Source organism: Pan troglodytes, chromosome 1 (genome assembly GCF_028858775.2).
Source record: "Pan troglodytes isolate AG18354 chromosome 1, NHGRI_mPanTro3-v2.0_pri, whole genome shotgun sequence".
In the NCBI taxonomy this organism is placed as follows: domain Eukaryota; kingdom Metazoa; phylum Chordata; class Mammalia; order Primates; family Hominidae; genus Pan; species Pan troglodytes.
In genome coordinates, this window is record NC_072398.2 from 226,272,617 (window position 1) to 226,290,231 (window position 17,615).

The following is a 17,615-nucleotide window of genomic DNA, read 5'->3' on the forward strand; positions in this document are numbered from 1 at the left end:
GTGGTGGGGTGGGGCGGGGGCCTGGGCTGGCCCCATGGGCTCATCCCTCTTCCCTGGACTAGGGACCTGCAGCAGGGGTGAGGTCTCTTGAGGGACTCCAAAGCCTGAGGTGCAGCTTCCAGCTCAGCTTGTTCCTCCATCAGGGCCAGGTGGGAAGGTGAGGAGTGGGCTCAGGGCAGACAGGTATGTGCAGGGGCGTGCTGTCTGCCTCATCCAGGAAACCAAAGGGACAGAGACGGGGTGACTCTTGAGGTTCTCCAAGGTGTCCATGAGCCGGAAGCACCCCCCTGCCCAGGCAAGAGGTGGGCACATCAGTGGGGCCTGCACTGCTGTGGACAGAGCCAGAGATATTCTGAGGGGCATTGACCCCACTGCCCCTGCTGCCCACTTCCCCCAGTCCCCAGTCAATCCTCCTATGACCTCATCAGGCCCTGCACAGCTCAGAGCAGCAGTTGAAGTTGATCCTGGGCACCTGTGCAAGCCCACCTGAGCTCCCAGGCTTATGTGAGGCATGGGCTCATCTGGGGAAGGGGCTGGTTGCTCATCACCAAAGGAGCGCAGAACCAGAGAGCCCTTCCCCTGGCCTGGCAGGAAGCCGGTGAGGAGGCGGATGGTTTTGCCAGAACTCCAACTTCCTTCTCACCTCAGGAATGGAGGATTGTGCCTGGGCATGCATGGTGTGTGCTGGCATGTGTGCTTGTGCATTTGTATGTGTACAGGTGTGCTGACATGCACGTGTGTGGAAGTACATTTGAACATGCATGTGCGCACACGTGTGTACATACGTGTATGTGTGCACATGTGTGCATACACATGAATACACATGTATGCATATGTACATTAATTGTGTGTGTGCACATGTGTATGTAGTACATTTGTGAGACAAGGGCTGGGCGCTGTGCCTCTGGACCCTCACCTGGCTCCAGGTGGAGCTGGGCAGCGTCCTTGGGAAGAGCTCCTGCCTTCTGAAGCCCCAGGAAGGGAGTCAGGACTGAATTTGTGCTGGGTGGCAGTGGCGGTTCCCAAATCTGCCTCTTTATAAGGATCAGCTGGGGAACTGGTTACAATTATGCCATCCTTGGCTGCATCTCCAACCTCTCTTCGGTGGGGCCTAAGATGCTGTAGTCAACGAGCTTCCCCCAGGCAGTGCTGATGTTCAGTGCTCAGCCCGAGGAACCCACTGCGGAGCCCCCAGGGCGCCACAGCCCCCGCTTGTTGACCGCGGTTGTTTCTCTGCCTTCCTCTTATCTTGGGTTTCCTTGATAAACCACGTATTTCTCAATACCTGATAAGTTTTCAAGCTGTTTATTGCGTCGTTGTTTAGATAAAACAGGTAGAACATTTTGGGTTTCTTTTATTTGTGGGAGGAGGCCTTGGCTTTTAACCCTCCGCGGTCTGTTTCGAAGACCAGTGCTCTTGGAATATTTTCTTTTACATTTTGGAAATGTACATGAAGCTTCCTCATGATGATTCTTTGGCTTTGAAAGTGATGAGTTTTGTTTTCTGAATGAACCAGGGATTCACTGAATCAAGAGGTTTGACAAGCAGGATGAGATGTGGGTCCCGGGAATTCAGCCCGAAGGGCCGACAGCATCTGTTGTTGCGATGAATCAACTTCTCTCCTTTGCATCCAGAATGGTTCTAGCTATTTGGGACAATTGAGAAAATAGTCACTTACATCATTTTTGTGTCAGCAGTCCAGATGAGAAACCTGGTTGAGAAGCCTGTGGAAATTGTCTTCCAAGATGTTGACCCTGGAAAATTAGGGATTTACCCAAATGTCTGTATCACGGACTTCCCTTCCCCCCATCCAGAAATCTTAGCATCTCTGGAATCTTTTTGGGTTCCCATTGGTATTCCCTTTCTCATGGGCGGAACATCAAGTATTCTGTGGTTTGTTTTAAAACCATCTCCTCTGAGCCTCAAGGAAGTCTTGTGGTCACTGGTGTGCCTTTGAAGGGTAACTGCTTTCTGTCTAGTTAAATTTCCATTCTTTGGCCACACACCTTTTGTCTCTGGACACAAAGATTTAGGGAGACTTAACTGCTTTAGCTTGGCTTCTGTAATCATTTTGGTTTTTTGTCTCAGGTCTTTTCCTCACCAGGATACCACATCCATTCCTATGCTTGGACAGAATTATTCTCTTGCCCTCCTATTTAACTGGTAGGGCAAGAAACGCTAGTCATTCCACTGTGCAAGACTCATGATGCTTCTCCCCCTCCTTCAGAGACACTGGAAGCTCAGCCTCCTGCCCCTCAAAGCTGCTCCTACCTATGGGGCCTCCTAGTCCTCAGGGGCTCCTGGTCCCAAGCCATCTCTCTCCCTCCTCTCTGTCCTTATCCCCCTGCTTTGCTGCATGGAGGCCACTCTCAGGCCTGGCTTCTGTCTGCCCTGGGGTCTGGCTCAGGCTGTAGGCTCTGGCAGGGATGCTCTCCCTCTCCTATTAGCTGGCGAATGGCCCTGGCCTTTCCCATCCCAGACCCCATCCCACTCGAGGCAGCAGCCTCCCTGGACTCCCCACCCTCAGCTCCACCACTGTTGCCCATCACACTGGGTTTTCACTGCTGTTTCCCCAACAGGACTGAATCCTCCCATCTTCACGAAACATCCCCAGCTGCTGGCAGAGCTGGGCACAGAGGACGCGCACACTGTCTGTGTGTTGAACGGACAAATGGATAAACTTCCAGGAAAGCTGAGGATGGAACCTCAGAACATCTCATCTTCCTGTTTCATCTTCTGTCCCTTTCACTCTGCCTCATGTCTTTTACTTCTGTGATGTGGGCTAGCGAGTTGATATGAAAACACCCAGAATGAAGTCTTCTGGATTGTTCATTTGCATTATTGTTGCTTAGAAGCCAGGAGCAGGGAGTAAAGTCCTTTCCAGAATCTGTGCCTTGGCTCTCAGGAGGGAGCCACGGTACCCCTGTGAGGACAGTGCAGTGGGCACCGGTGGCTGCAGATCTGTGCGGATGGCCACGGGAATCGCCCAGAATGCACAGGCCTGGGTGGGGGTAATGGGGAGGGAGTCAGTACGATTATTTCCAAACTGGATAGACATTTCCTTTATCCTCCTGGTACTCAGCCAGATGACATTTCCTGGACCTCCTTGCAGTTAGGGGCAGCCAGGCGACTACTTTCTGGCCACGGATAGTGGGAGGAACAGGCAAAGTGCACCCCTTCTGGTTCTGGCCCATGACGCCCTCACAGTGTGACTCTGGATGGAGGGAGAGTGACTCCAAGGACCTAGAGGATGGAAGGACCTTGGTCTGCTTGGGAGGGAGCCAGCCAGGAGCACCATCTGTCCAGGAACACAAGTTTTGGATGGCTGCCTGGTGGTGAGATGTAACTTGGATTTTATGAAGTCACTAAGGTGTTGGGATTGTTTGTTATGGCAGTTGGTCTGAGCTGATGAATACACTTTCTAAGTCTCATTTGTGTCTGCACTGTTCCTGTCCTGTAAGCTGCTACCCAGCGTTGACCTGACCAACTCTTCCTCATCTTTCAGGAGATAGTTCAGGTGCCACATTTTCTGGGTTACTTTCCCTGATCCTCCTGAATCATCAGATGCCAGTTATCTTGGTTCCCCATTCCCTGGATTTACCTCTGTCATTGTGCTGTGTCTCTTGTGTCCTGAAGACCTGTTTACTTGTTTCTCTTCCAGTAACCTGTGAGCACTTGAAGGGTGGGAGGAGTGGAATATGCTTGTGACCTTGGTGCCTGGCTTGGGACATGACAGAGGTGGTGTTCAATGTGCTCTTGTGAAGCGGGAGGGGAGGAAGGAAGGCTGTGGAGAAGGGTGGGGGAGGGAGGAAGGGAGGGAGAGAGAGCTAGAGGGAGAAAGAGACAGAGAGAGAAGAGAGAAAACTCCTTAGAGTCTTTGAGCATTTCTCTGAAATTACAGTAACAAAACAAAGATCATAACACCCCAAATGCCCCAAATGTATATTTTTGGGACACAACTGAATTTATATTAAAAATAAGACTTCTCTTCCAACACCATTCAGCCATGGAGAGATTAGATCCTTTCCTTATGGGCCATGTAGGTTGATTTTTTCCATGTATGGGCTTGCTCTTAGTTCCGCCTTCACTCTTGCTCTTGCTAGTGCTCTTTCACTTCTCATCCATCCATCCTTTATCCATCTGTCTATCCATCATCCATTCATCATCCACTCATGATCCATCCATCATCCATCTATCAGCCACCCATCCACCGTCTGTCCATCCATCCATCCATCCATCCATCCATCCATCATCCATCATCCATCCAGCTAACAAAAAGGTGCTACGTGTGAAGTGCTGTTCAAAACAGATAAAAATCATTGCCATTAAAAACAACAAAAGTGTATGCCTTCATGGAGCATATGTTTATCCACTCTTCCCCCTGACTCTTATCTATCTAATTCATTCATCAATCCACCCATCATCCATCCATCCAACTATCATCCAATCTCATCCATCTATCTGTCCATCCATTCATCATCCATTATCCATTCATCCATCATCCATTCATCCATTATCCATCCATCACCCATGTAACCATTATCCATTATCCATCCATCTATCCATCACCCATCCACCATCCATTCATATATCATCCAACAATCAGCCACCCATCATCCATCCATCCATCCATCCATCCATCCATCCATCCATCCATCCTCCATCCAGCTAACAAAGAGGTACTATGTGTGAAGTGCTGTTCAAAACAGATAAAAATCATTGCCATTAAAAACAACAAAAGTCTATCCCCTCATCGAGCACATGTTTATTTATCCATTCTTTTCCCCGACTCTATCTATTTAATTCATTCATCCATCCACCCATCATCCATTCATCATCCATCCATCCAACTATCATCCATTCATCATCCATCCATCTGTCCATCTGTTCATCATCCACCATCCATTCATCCATTATCTACCCATCATCCATTCATCCATCCATCATTCATCCATCCATCATCCATCTGTCAACCATTCATCCATCCTTCATCCATCATCCATTATCCATTATCCATTCATTATCCATCCACCATCCATTCATCATTCATCCCTCTATCATCCATTCATCCATCATTCATCCCTCATCCATCTATCTATTATCCATCCACCATCCATCCATCATTCATCCATCATCCAACCATCCATTATCCTTCCAACTATCATCCACCCATCATTCTATCCACCATCCATCCATCATCCATTCATCATCCACCCATCACCCATCCATCCATCCATCCATCCATCTATCCATCCTCCATCCAGCTAACAAAAAGGTAGTATGTGTGAAGTGCTGTTCAAAACAGATAAAAATCATTGCCATTAAAAACAACAAAAGTCGGCCGGGTGCAGTGGCTCACGCCTGTAATCCCAGCACTTTCGGAGGCCAAGGCAGGCGGATCATGAGGTCAGGAGTTTGAGACCCATCTGACTAACATAGCGAAACCCTGTCTCTATTAAAAATACATAGAAATAGCCGGGTGTGTTAGTGTGAGCCTGTAATCCCAGCTGGGGAGGTTGCAGTGAGCTGAAATTGTGCCATTGCACCTCAGCACCCCAGCCCGGGCCACAGTGCGAGACTCTGTCTCAAAAAAAAAAAAAAAATTTATGCTCTCATGGAGCATACATTTGTTTATCCATTCTTTCCCCCCTACTCTGTCTATCTAATTCATCCATCCATCCGCCTATCCATCCATTCATCTACCTATCTATTTATCTCTCTATGCATCTACCTATCATCTGTTTATTTACCTATCCATTGATCCATCCACCTGTCCATCTATCTATGCACCTAGCTATGCCTTTGTCTATCTATCTATCCATTCATCTATCCACCTATTCATCTATGTATGTATGTATGTATGTATGTATGTATGTATGTATCTATCTATCTATCTATCTATCTATCTATCTATCTATCTATCTGTCTATCATCTGTCCATCCATCATCCATCCATCCATCCCATCCATCCACCCACCCATCTCTCTCTCTCTTTCTCTTTCTTTCTCTCTTTTCTTTCTTTTTCTTCCTTCCTTCCTTCTTTCCTTCCTTCCTTCCCTCTTTCCTTCCTTCCTTCCTTCATCACATAGTTGTGCTTGAAGTCAAAGCACATGACCATGTGACTGTTTTGGCCAATGAAATATGAGCAGAAGTGATGTGTGCCATCACTGGGCAAAAGTTTAAGAGCCAATTCTTGTTATGGCACATTTCTTTTCCTCCTCCATATTCTGCAACAACATTCTAGATGTTTTCTGCTTCATCAGCTTGGGTCCAAGAGTGAGGAACACTATGACGCCCAGAGCACTCCCTGCAGCCTAACACCCACTGCTCCCGACATGTGGTGTGAGGAAGGGTCAGAGCTTTGCTGTGCCCTGGTAGATTTTCCATTGTTATTTCTATAGCATAACTTGGCCTAGTCTAGCTGATAGACATAAAGTGACAGGTTGTTTTCTAGATGCCTATGCCCATTTATATCCCCTGTCCTCAGTGTTTGGGAAAGTCTGTCTTCCTCTAACCTTACCTGCCTGGAATTGTATCTTTTCATTTATGAATTTAAAAAAAAATCAGTTTGAAGGTGAAAGGGAATCTCATTTTAATTTCCATTTCTTTGATTAGTAGGGAGGTTGAACGTATGTGTGATAGACATTTGCTCTTCATTTTTATCATTTTGCTGTGTGCCTACTATGTGCTGGAAACACCGAACAGTGAGTAAGATGCAGTCTCTTCAGTTTAGCCCTACCCGGAAGAAATCAGCGTTCTGCTCAAGTTTCAGGTGTGCAAAGTGCTGGGAAGGAAATTCCCATATGGGATGGAAAGGTGCTGGGGTGGAGGTTCACTGCTGGGTGAAAAGCAGATTTACAAATGGTGGAGGGGATTGGGCCAGTGAAGGCAGGGAAGGGCAGCTCAGAGTAAAGGGAGCTCAGGATGCCCAGAGCCTGGTCAGCAGCTTCTGCCGGGCTGGCAGGCATAGGGCCAAGTCTGATTTATCAATGTGTGCGTCCTATCCTGCATCTCAGTTCACTGACACCTCTATTGCTGGTCTCCCATGTTGCAGGTGGGTGGCGGGGGCCAGGTGGGATCCCTGTGTGCCCCACTCCGGCTTTGCCTGTGCTGTGAGTTGGAGGCTCTGCCTCCTGACGTTTCTACTCAAAGCCCCTGCAGCGGGCACAGACCTGTCCCCTGCAGCAGCTCCTTACCCTGAGCCGATGCAACTGTGTCTTGCCACCTCTGGCCCCGTCTTTAAAGGTCAGCTGCTTATGTGATGATTTCAACCATTCTGAGGCACGTTGAATTAGTTTCCAGCAGTAAATGTGCTTTAGAATAAAATCCATTGGAGAGCCATGGGAAGTGGGATTTGGCTGCAGGGAGATGGTTCCCCCCGCCCCCTGAGCCTGGGTAAGGGCTGGGGGCTCCCTGGGAATGCTGCAGAGTGGCAGTGGTTCCCAAGGGGCCACTCAGGATTCCAAATGTTCCCCCACCTTTATGCCACCATAAATGATTCAGGTAAATTGCTCTGGCCTGTGAGAGGAAGCAGCTCCGGCAGAGGCCTTCAGTGGCAGGTTCACAGAGACAGGGGAGGGTGCGTGGGGACCGTTAAGGTTCCAGGTCCCTTAAGGTGCAGGAGATAGGGGGCCATGGACTCATTAGAGAAGGTGGGGTGGGTGCCTGGGGTCCCCCTCCAGTTCGCAGAGGGCTGAACCCTGGACATTTCACATCCAAAGGTGGAGTGACGTCTCAGGGGTCCTGTGTGTACAGAGCCCGGCCCAGAGCCTCTCACAGCCGGTTACAGGATTTGATGCTGACACTATGATGGTGTTTTGCTGACACAGGAATGCAGGCTCAGGAGCTGGTGTGAAGATCCTTCCACAATGCCTGCTACTCGGGCATCCAGAACTAAAGCACTGAGTCCTTCTTTGTTCCAGGAACTTCCTTGATTTAATTTTTCCGATTGGTGGGTGCTTCTAATTGGAGAACCTTCCAGAAAGCACAGCCTTTGAGAAGTGGCTGGATGGCCAAAGGGCTGCCAATATTCCCACCTGCCTTCCTCTACTCTGCCATTCTGACTATAAAATCCCCCTGAAGAAACCTTTGTCAGGTCTGATGCAGGCAGAGTATGTGGGGAGGTGTTGGGAGTCGGGGTTGAGAATGCTAGAAGCTTCATCGCAGAGACAAGAGAAGAGACAGCTGAGTGAGAGACAGTGAGTCAAGAGAGCTCAGCGGATGCCAAACCGGGAGCAGATGGAAGTAGGATGGCAGAGGCCCCACGCTTGCAGAAATCGTGGGGAAGCCACAGGGCACCCCACAGGCACAAGCGAGGGTGCTGGAATTCATTTTTACCAAACCTTACACCTGGCTTACCTGTGAATCCCAGGGGCTACAGAGCAGCAGGCACACAGCTGGTGGTGGAGGCACATCTGTGCGGAGGTTCACTGTGGTCTCCAGCCTGGAGCACAGACATCCCAACCCGGGCTGCAGGGTGAGCACTCGAGTTTGGGGCTCAGATGGTGGGCTGGCCTGATGGAACAGACAAGAACTGAGGAGATTTTCACCGCTGCTGGAGTACCGGACTGACGGGAGACAGAAGCTGTGCGTGGACTGACGGGGGACGGAAGCTGTGCGTGGACTGACGGGGGACGGAAGCTGTGCGTGGACTGACGGGGGACGGAAGCTGTGCGTGGACTGACGGGGGACGGAAGCTGTGCGTGGACTGACGGGGGACGGAAGCTGTGCGTGGACTGATGGGGGACGGAAGCTGTGCGTGGACTGATGGGGGACGGAAGCTGTGCGTGGGCCACCACCCCTTCAGGGGCACAGTTGCCACTGGCATGCCTGAGAGTTTGTTTTTAAAAGAATGTCTTTCAGAATTCGTGATGAAGAACCCAAAAGCAAATGCAACAAAATAAAAAATAGACAAATGGGACCTCCGCACAGCAAAAGAAACTATTAAAATATCAACAGAGTAAACAGACAGCCTACAGAAGGGGAGAAAGTATTTGCAAACTGTGCATCTGACAAAGGTCTGATTTCCAGAATCTATAAGGAACTTAAACAAATCAGCAAGCAAAAACACCAAATAATCCCATTGAAAAGTGGGCAAAGGACATGAACAGACACTTCTCAAAAGGAGACATAAAGTTTGCCAACAAACACGAGAAAATGCTCAACATCACTAATCATTAGAGACGTGCAAATCAAAACCACAATGAGACAGCATCTCACGCCAGTCAGAATGGCAATTATTAAAAAGTAAAAAAATAACACATGTTGGTGAGGCTTTGGAGAAAAGAGAATGCTTATCCATTGTTAGTGGGAATGCAAATGAGATCAGCCCCTGTGGAAAGCAGTTTGGAGATTTCTCAAAGAACAAAAAACAGAATTATCATTCGACCCAGCAATCTCATCACTGGGTATATACCCAAAAGAAAATAAATGGTCCTACCAAAAAGACACCTGCACTGAAATGTTTATTGAAGCACTATTCATAATAGCAAAGACATGGAATCAATCCAGGTGCCCATCAGGGTGTATTGGATAAAGAAAATGGGGTACATATACACCATGGAATACTACACTGCCATAAAAAATGAAATTGTGGCCTTTGCAGCAATGTGAATGCAGCTGGAATCCATTATCCTAAGCTAATTAATGCAGAAACAGAAAACCAAACATCACATGTTCCCAACCGTAAGGGAGAGCTAAACACTGGGTATGCACAGACACAAAAATGGGAAGTACAGACACTGGGGGTTTCTAGACAGGGGAGGGAAGGGGGCAAGGGCTGAAAAACTACCTATCAGGTTCTATGTTCGCCACCTAGGGGGGTGGAATCATTAGAAGGCCAAACCTCAGCATCATGCAATATACTCACGTAACAAACCTGCATGTGTACCCCCTGAATCCAAACAAAAACCCAGTCTTTCTCTTTCCAAAACCCCAAAGCAAACCCGTCAAAAAACTTTCCAAGGAAAACACAATCCCTAGACAAACAGCTATGTTTTCAGCAGAGCAGATGCCAGCCTGGGAGACACAGAGCTGGTGGCCTTCCACACCCACGGCCAGCCCCAGGCTGCTCAGAAAAGGCCACTGGGCAAGGAGAGGTGGGGACCTGGACCCTTGGGTCCCATTGGCCTCTCTGTCAGAGGCTTTGCCCCCAGCCCCGGCTTCTGAGAAGCTGTTTTCCTGGAGAAGGCCACAGCGGTTCTTCTCAGAAACCTTGTTCTCCCTTTAATGATTCAGCACGCGTGCTGAGTGGGATGCAGGTGGCATCAGTGAGATTGGATGTGGCTAACCTTTAATGCCAGCAGAAAAGCTTAATAAAGTGACGTTCAGCCTGAGCTGCAGCCTCTGTAGCTTAATTGTGCACCTCGAGGTGGCTGCTGGAGACCCCATTTGTTTGGCAGCAGGCAGGCCAACCGTCTGGAGCCTCTTCTGGTCGGGGTGGGCCACTGGGATGCCGTAGATTGCAGGCATCTGGGGGCCCTGGCTCTTTGAGGGGCACTGTGGGGTGGGTTGTGCCCTTGCCGTCAGCCTCAGGGAAAAAGAACACTGGATTTGGAGTCTGGAGAGCTCCTGGCAGCTTCCTGCCTCCCCTACTTTCCAGCAGTTTGCTCTGGGGTGAGATTCCTTGGGGTCCTGAGCCTGTTTCCTCGCTCATCGGGTGTAGTTAAGAGCTACGCACTTTTTATATGCGTGTCCTTTCTGCACAGTGACACCCACAGTCCTGGGGACAGCAGCCGTCTCCAGCCTCCGCACTGTCTGGCACCCGCACCTGCAAGTCCAGGTACGGGATGTCACTGTGAGGTGTTCACTGACTGACTGACTGACTGACTGACTGACTGACTGACTGACTGACTGACTCACTCACTCACTCACTCACTCACTCACTCACTCACTCATTCCTTCAACATGTTTTTGCTGGGTAGGTGTGTGGTACAGGCCCGATCTGGCATTGGGGCTTCTGAGTGAGTCTCTGGCCGGCAGGCTGCAGGCGGCACACTTGTTGCTGAGCTTTCCGGACTCTGGGACTTGGAAGCAGCATCCCAGTTTCAGCCCTCAAGGGCACCTTGCCTCGACCCCCTTTCTTCTCCTTGCTCCCTCTCTCCCTGCCCCCATATCTCCCTTCTTCTCCTGTCCCTTTCTTCAGTAACTTTTGAATCCCTCCTATGTGCCAGGTGCTATTCTAGGCACGGGGGCGAGGGGTGGCTTAGCAGCAAACAAAACAGTCAAGTCCCCACTGTCCCTGCTACCAGGAGGGGTCCGGGATTGGGCGGCCCAGGGCCCCACGTAGCAGTTCCTAGAGTCTGGGCCCAGGGAACTCCACACTTTAAGCAGTGTGGGCCTGCCTTGATCTGCCATCTTTTCTTGGCTCTCTTTGTCTGTCCTGCATGCTTCACCAACCCCCAGGCTGGCCAGGAGCTCTTCAAGCCCAGATGTCTGTGACTTGTGCACACTAGAGAATGGGGCATTGCCATGGAGGGTGAGCCTTTCAGACTTGGGGATGCTTCTGGGCTGAGATGGGGACTTGATGGGAGCATAGACCCCATGTCTCTCTCTGAAGATGTGACTCTGTAGGTCAGTGGAGGAGCCCAGCAGTTCCTTCTGATGCAGATGGTCCCCTGATCACAGCCTGGGAAACATGTGGTGCTGGAGTCCATTGAGATTGAATCCTAGCCTGCCATTGTGACTGTGTGGGCTTGGGCAAGCACCAATAATTGTGGACTGTCTGTGATTTCACCCTATTTTCAAGCTAACAGGTGAGCCTGCCACCCTTCCCTTGATGCTGGCAGAAGACATGAAATTCCTGGGGCAGAGACAGCTGTTGTTGTTACTTGCCACCCAGCAGGCAGCCCAAGTTTCATGGTCCTCATGGGTCCCCTCTGCCTCTAAACCCCATGGCTGTGATACTGAGAGGCCCAGGTGGATGCTGCATATGTAGGGGGTCTGTGTCCCAGCCAAGGACCCCATCTGAGGGAACCCTGTCTTGCTGAGTGGACTACAAGCACACCTGCCTGGCCTTTGCCCTTGAGGGGGACATTATCTTTATTACACTGGAGTCCAAACAAGCCTGCCTCTGCCCTGGAGGGAGAGAGCCTCTATCTTCCAAGGTTGTTCACTATTCAAACATTCCTGGAAAGATAGTCCGGAGCAAACACTATAGATGGCTATATCCAAGATGAGCAGAACCACCAGGGATCCAGAAGACTGTGTCTCAGGAGCAAGTGACTCAGCCCTGCTGAGCTTCTTCCTTTGTCTGTAGGAGGGGACACAATAGTGGTGTCCACCCCAGAAGGCCACTCCATTACCTCCTCCATTACCCCCTCTAGTCCCTGCCCCACCCCCTTGCCCATCCAGGGGTGGGGATGGGGAGGCGGGGGGAGGAGCAGGGCTTTGCAGACTTGGGCGATTCCGTCAATTTATTGTCCTTTTGTAAACCCTGCTGCTTGTTTGGGGCTGGATGCTCCTTCTAGCCCTGGTGAGCCAGGGCCCCTGCTTCTGGTGCTGCACCCTGGCCTCCTGAGGTGCCCCTGGCTCACAAGGCCTTCTCCAGGGAGGTGTGACAGATGACTACGGAGTGACCCTCCCAGCTGCTCACAGAGCTGACAGCCGAGAGACTCTCAGAAATGCCTTTTCTGTTTCATCGTCTATCACTTATGTACAGCAATCTAAATTTCTAGCTGTTAATGAAAGATTATAGATGTGTTAAAAATATCCCCAAAAACCTCTCTTCTTTGCACTTGGATTGTTAATTAAATTCCCAAGCTTTGTTTTCAGGTTTTAATGAACAGCACAGGGTACTTCATTGGCATATTGGCCTTGCGTGTAGTACCCTCCCTCGGCCCCTCTCGGGGGAAGCTCTTAGAACAGGTGTCTGAGTGGAGGGTCCCAAGGTCCCGACACGGCTGATGGGCTCCCACGAGCCTCCTCTGGAGGGTGACAGGGGTTGCTTTGCAGGCGCTGCTGCCAGGTAGGGACTCGGAGAGACACTTGTCCTCATCAGAGTTTGTGCGTTCTTGGTGATCGGGTCCGTGTCCTTAGGGGCTGGGGTTGCAGGCCGGCAATGCCAGGAGCATTTTGTCAGTCTTCTGGTGCCACACTTGCAGTCTGGGAAGCTGCTGCCACCTGAGCTGTGCTTCCTGGCTGAGGACATTGTGCAAACAATAGCTTCCCTTAGGCAGGGAGCCATTCAGTGCAGATCATGGTGCCTGCGCTTTCTCTATGAAATTAGAATGAACATAGAAGTAACAAAGCAATAGTATCAGCTTCAGTTCATTTCAGCTCCATGAACCTTTGCAGAGCACCTATGATGTGCTGGGCACCTTGCCGAGTGCCTGGGATCTGAAGAGCCTCGTGGCAAGACGTGGGTGGGTTTAGCTTCTAAGGTCTACATAGGTTAAAAAAAAATTGCATACTAAAAATCACTCTGAACTTGCTGCCAGATCTCGATGTGGGCCCTTGGAAGTGCAGGGCCTGAGGATCTCCTCTTTCATTCCTCTGTGTATTCCAGCTGTGGCTTCCCTGCTGAAGGGTCCTTCACACTGGACAACGTCTAGTTTGGACAGGAGTCACGGCTGTGAGGGAAGCTAATACAGAGATTGCTATTATTTTCCCCACCCTGCAGCCCCGATCCTATGCAGTTGAGTTCTTAGAAGTTACATTTCCATATAAGGCTAATGGCTTATCCAGGCAGCAAAGTTAAGGAGAGAGCGGGGAGAGTTAGCATAGGTTTAAGTGCCCTGCAGGAGGAGACAGTTTGGGAGGGGGAGTTAGAATGAAGATTCAGGGTCTTGCAGAGAGAGGGCAGCTAGAAACAGCTTCTGGGGTACACAGAGAGGCATTTGGCCCCCCACCTTGGGGCTTGGGAAGACTTCCAGGAGGAGATGGCATGCTGCTTCCTAAGGGCCATACTTCCTATTTAGGAAGATAATGAATATATTTGGAGCAAGAATGAAAGGAAGTAAACATCTAGGTACACGTGAGTACCTTGTCTGCTGTACATGAACACCAGACTGTGAACACTGTGTCCTCAGTGCCTAGCAAAACACAATTGCCTAATAAATATTTGTGGAATGAGTGAAAGACCATTAATTATTTTCTACTTTGAAAAGAAGACTTTAACTCTCCTCTCCTGAATCCAGTGGTTCTTTTTTTTTATTATTATTATACTTTAAGTTTTAGGGTACATGTGCACAATGTGCAGGTTAGTTACATATGTATACATGTGCCATGCTGGTGTGCTGCACCCATTAACTCGTCATTTAGCATTAGGTATATCTCCTAAAGCTATCCCTCCCCCCTCCCCCCACCCCACAACAGTCCCCAGAGTGTGATGTTCCCCTTCCTGTGTCCATGTGTTCGCATTGTTCAATTCCACCTATGAGTGAGAATATGCGGTGTCAGCATCTGGGGTGTCATAGCTACCAGGAAAAAACTCAGCAGAGGCAGCTGCAGGAGCAAGGGGCAGGGGAACACGGAGACTGTCTGCTGGGGGCTCCTGAGCCTGGCCATGGCTGCGTGCCGGCCTCCTTGCCTGCAGCAAGGCTGCAGGTGAGCAGAAAAGTGAGATTGACTGCCACTGCGTAGCTGCCCACCGCAGGTCCAGCCCAAAGCCTCTCACACCCTAAGCACCATATTTTGCCCCATCACCCCAGGGGACATCTGGCAATACTTGGAGACATTTTGGTTGTTACAAGGGGTAGGCTTCGGGGTTAGGGGTGAGAGATGTTGTTAAACATTCTACCATGCACAGGTGGCCCACCCCGGCCACCTGACACGAAAGAGATTTGTCCCGCCCAAGATATCAATAGCGACGAGGCTGAGGAAGCTGCACCAATGCTGCTTGGGGTGTCAAAGGCTTTGGGCTGGACCTGTGGTGGGCAGCTGCCCAGTGGCAGTCAATCTCAATTTTCTGCTCACCTGGAGCCTTGCTGCAGGCCAGGAGGCCGGCACGCAGCCACGGCCTGGCTCAGGAGCCCCCGCAGACAGTCTCCGTGTTCCCCTGCCCCTTGCTCCTGCAGCTGCCTCTGCTGGGTTTTTTCCTGATAGCCCTGACACCCCAGATGCTGACAGACTGCAGGGAGGCCCCGCCATGCCTGGCTGGCTAGGGACCCCATCCTGGGCGCTGAGAATTCAGCGCTTGGCCTCAGAAAGCAGTCTGCTCCTTTTTCTCTCACATTTCCAGGATGCAGCCTGGCCTGAGGCCCTAGGAGTAGGGGAGGACAGGGTAATCTGCAGGGCAAAGCGTTCAAGTCCCACTCTGCTTACACTCTTTTGGTTGTTGCCCAGCACAGATGATCAAGTCCAGGGTGGCCACACTCAGGGCAGGGTTTGTGCATTCCCTAAGTCTCCCCAAGTCTCAGGCCTTGCTCTCCCTCAGCTCTGAGGACCACACGGCCTTGTGGAGCAGGAACCAGGGAAGGGAGGGAGGGTGGAACACCCCCCATCCTGCCGCTGGATGCTCCAGCCACTGCCTGGATGCACCACACATACTGTCTCCACCGCTGGACTTCTCTGCCCCCCTCTCCCAGATAACGCCACCCCAAGTCCTATCTGTGCTTCAAGCTCCCTCCAGAGCCCTCCCACCCCCAGCCCATGCTCAATCTCCCTTGCCATCCTGTGGCACTAATGGGGCACATTGCAAGGTTCGGTCTTCAGATGACCTCTCTCTGGAAGTACCGCCTCCTTAACCAGCTGCAAGCTGCAGGATGGCAGAGCCACGTGCCCCTCCCAGAGACTCACACGTGCAGTGAGTATAATGTGTTGAGGACGCTCTGCACGCCAGGTCCCCTGCCAAGTGCTCTGCCTGTGTGGTCACAACAGTCTCATGAGTGACGATGCTGTCATCTTGACTGATTTCCATATGAGAAGCAGAGGCTTGGTGAGGAGAAGACACTGCTACCGATCGTGCAGTACAAAGGGGTACCTCGTCTGGCGTGCATCCCGGGAACAGCTGTGGGCATGCGGTGGGCACTCAAAGAAGAGTTGGCCATGTGAGATGATGCTGATATGACCAGAGCTAAGGGGGTACCCCGTGACCCAGGCAGGTGGCAATCGTGCGAGGTCCAGGAAAATGTTGCTCGAATTTCTCAAGGGTCTCTGTTCTTTCTCCTCTTCATGTTGGGACACTTTCTACGTTGCAAAGTTGGCAGCAGGGTGGAGGGGACAGAGAGTGCACGTGTTTCTCTGTCTCCCAGAGGTGGACGCCTCCCTTGCCTGCTGGGGGCTGAGCCACTGTGCCACCATCTGTGCTGCTCATGGCTGAGCAACTCAAAATGTACTGACCGTGGCTCATATTCTGGGCTTTGAGTCGTCTCTGTTGTACAGCGTGTGTCGGACGCACTGCTCAGGGATTAATTGGCTGCTGCTCAGTGAGCACTTAGGCTGGGAGATGGGCTCGATTCCATGCTAATGTGGCCTGGGAACTGTGGCGCCCAGCCCCAGGGGCAAAGGAGGACAAAGGAGGACAGCTACGTGACCCAGAGGTTGGGATGGGAAGAAATGTCTCTATCTGAACAGGCTGGACAAGAACAGTGCTCTCTCTCAGACTGGGAGCCACAGACCTAAGGGGCTGCTGTGTCCCCAGGTGCCTCAGTACAGGATCTTCCTTTTGTTCAGTGCCAGAAATGATTTTCCCCTCTATTTGGGATGTTCTTCCCAGCACAGCCAACACGAGGAGCCACAGAGTAACAGCATGTTCCATCTTGCTGGGGTCACAGGTGAGCCAGCATCAGCTTCTGGCCCACTCTCCTTCTACAGCTCACAGCTTTACTTAGCCAGGAAGGTTTGGGCTAATGTGGGCTGACCAGGCACAGGCGTGCGAGGGCCTTTGGGTCTTCTTTGTGCAAAAGCGCTAGAAGAATCGTACAATTTAGGGCTGATCAGGCCCAAGGAAAGTGATCCAACTCTCCCATTGCACAGATGAGAAAAGCAAGGTCCCAAGAAGGCAGAAGGGCTGCCCAGGGCCAACAGTAGGTGGGAAACTTGAGATTAGAGATCAGGATTCACAGGATCCAGCAACCCCGCTTCTGGATGTAAATCCAAGGGAAATGAAGCCAGTATGTCCAAGAGACAGGTGCACTCTCATGTTCGTTGCCACACTGTTCACAATAGACAAGATATGGAAGCAACCTAAGTGTCATCAACAGATGAGTGGATAAAGAAAATGGGGTAGAGATACACAATGGAGTATTATTCAGCCATAAAAAAGAGGGAGGCCAAGTCAGGTGGATCACTTGAGCCCAGAAGTTCAAGACCAGCCTAAGCAACACAGTGAAACCCCCTCTCTACTAAAAATACAAAAATTAGCCAGGTGTGGTGGTGCATTCCTGTAGTCCCAGCTACTTGGGAGGCTGAGGTGGGAAGGATTACCTGAGCCTGGGAAGTTGTATTAGTTGGTTCTCATGCTGCTAATAAAGACATACCTGAGACTGGGTCATTTATAAAGGAAAGAGTTTTAATGGACTCACAGTTCCACAGAGCTGAGGAGGCCTTGCAACGATGGCAGAAGGCAAGGGAGAAGCAAAGGCACATCTTACATGGCAACAGGCAAGAGAGTGTGTGCGGGGGAACTGCCCTTTATAAAACATCAGATCTCATGAGACTTATTCACTACCACGAGA

The 17,615-nt window shown here is 50.6% G+C and overlaps 1 long non-coding RNA gene across 1 annotated transcript; it reads right to left on the reverse strand.

Moving 5' to 3' along the window:
* Nucleotides 1–814: 814 nt before the first annotated feature.
* Nucleotides 815–8,679, reverse strand: LOC107974618 (uncharacterized). Its single transcript, XR_001717477.4, has 3 exons — nucleotides 8,359–8,679; nucleotides 3,602–3,827; nucleotides 815–1,645 (listed from the first exon to the last, which is right to left on the reverse strand). It is a non-coding gene; the product is annotated as an uncharacterized LOC107974618 (long non-coding RNA).
* Between the last annotated feature and the right edge of the window lie 8,936 nt (nucleotides 8,680–17,615).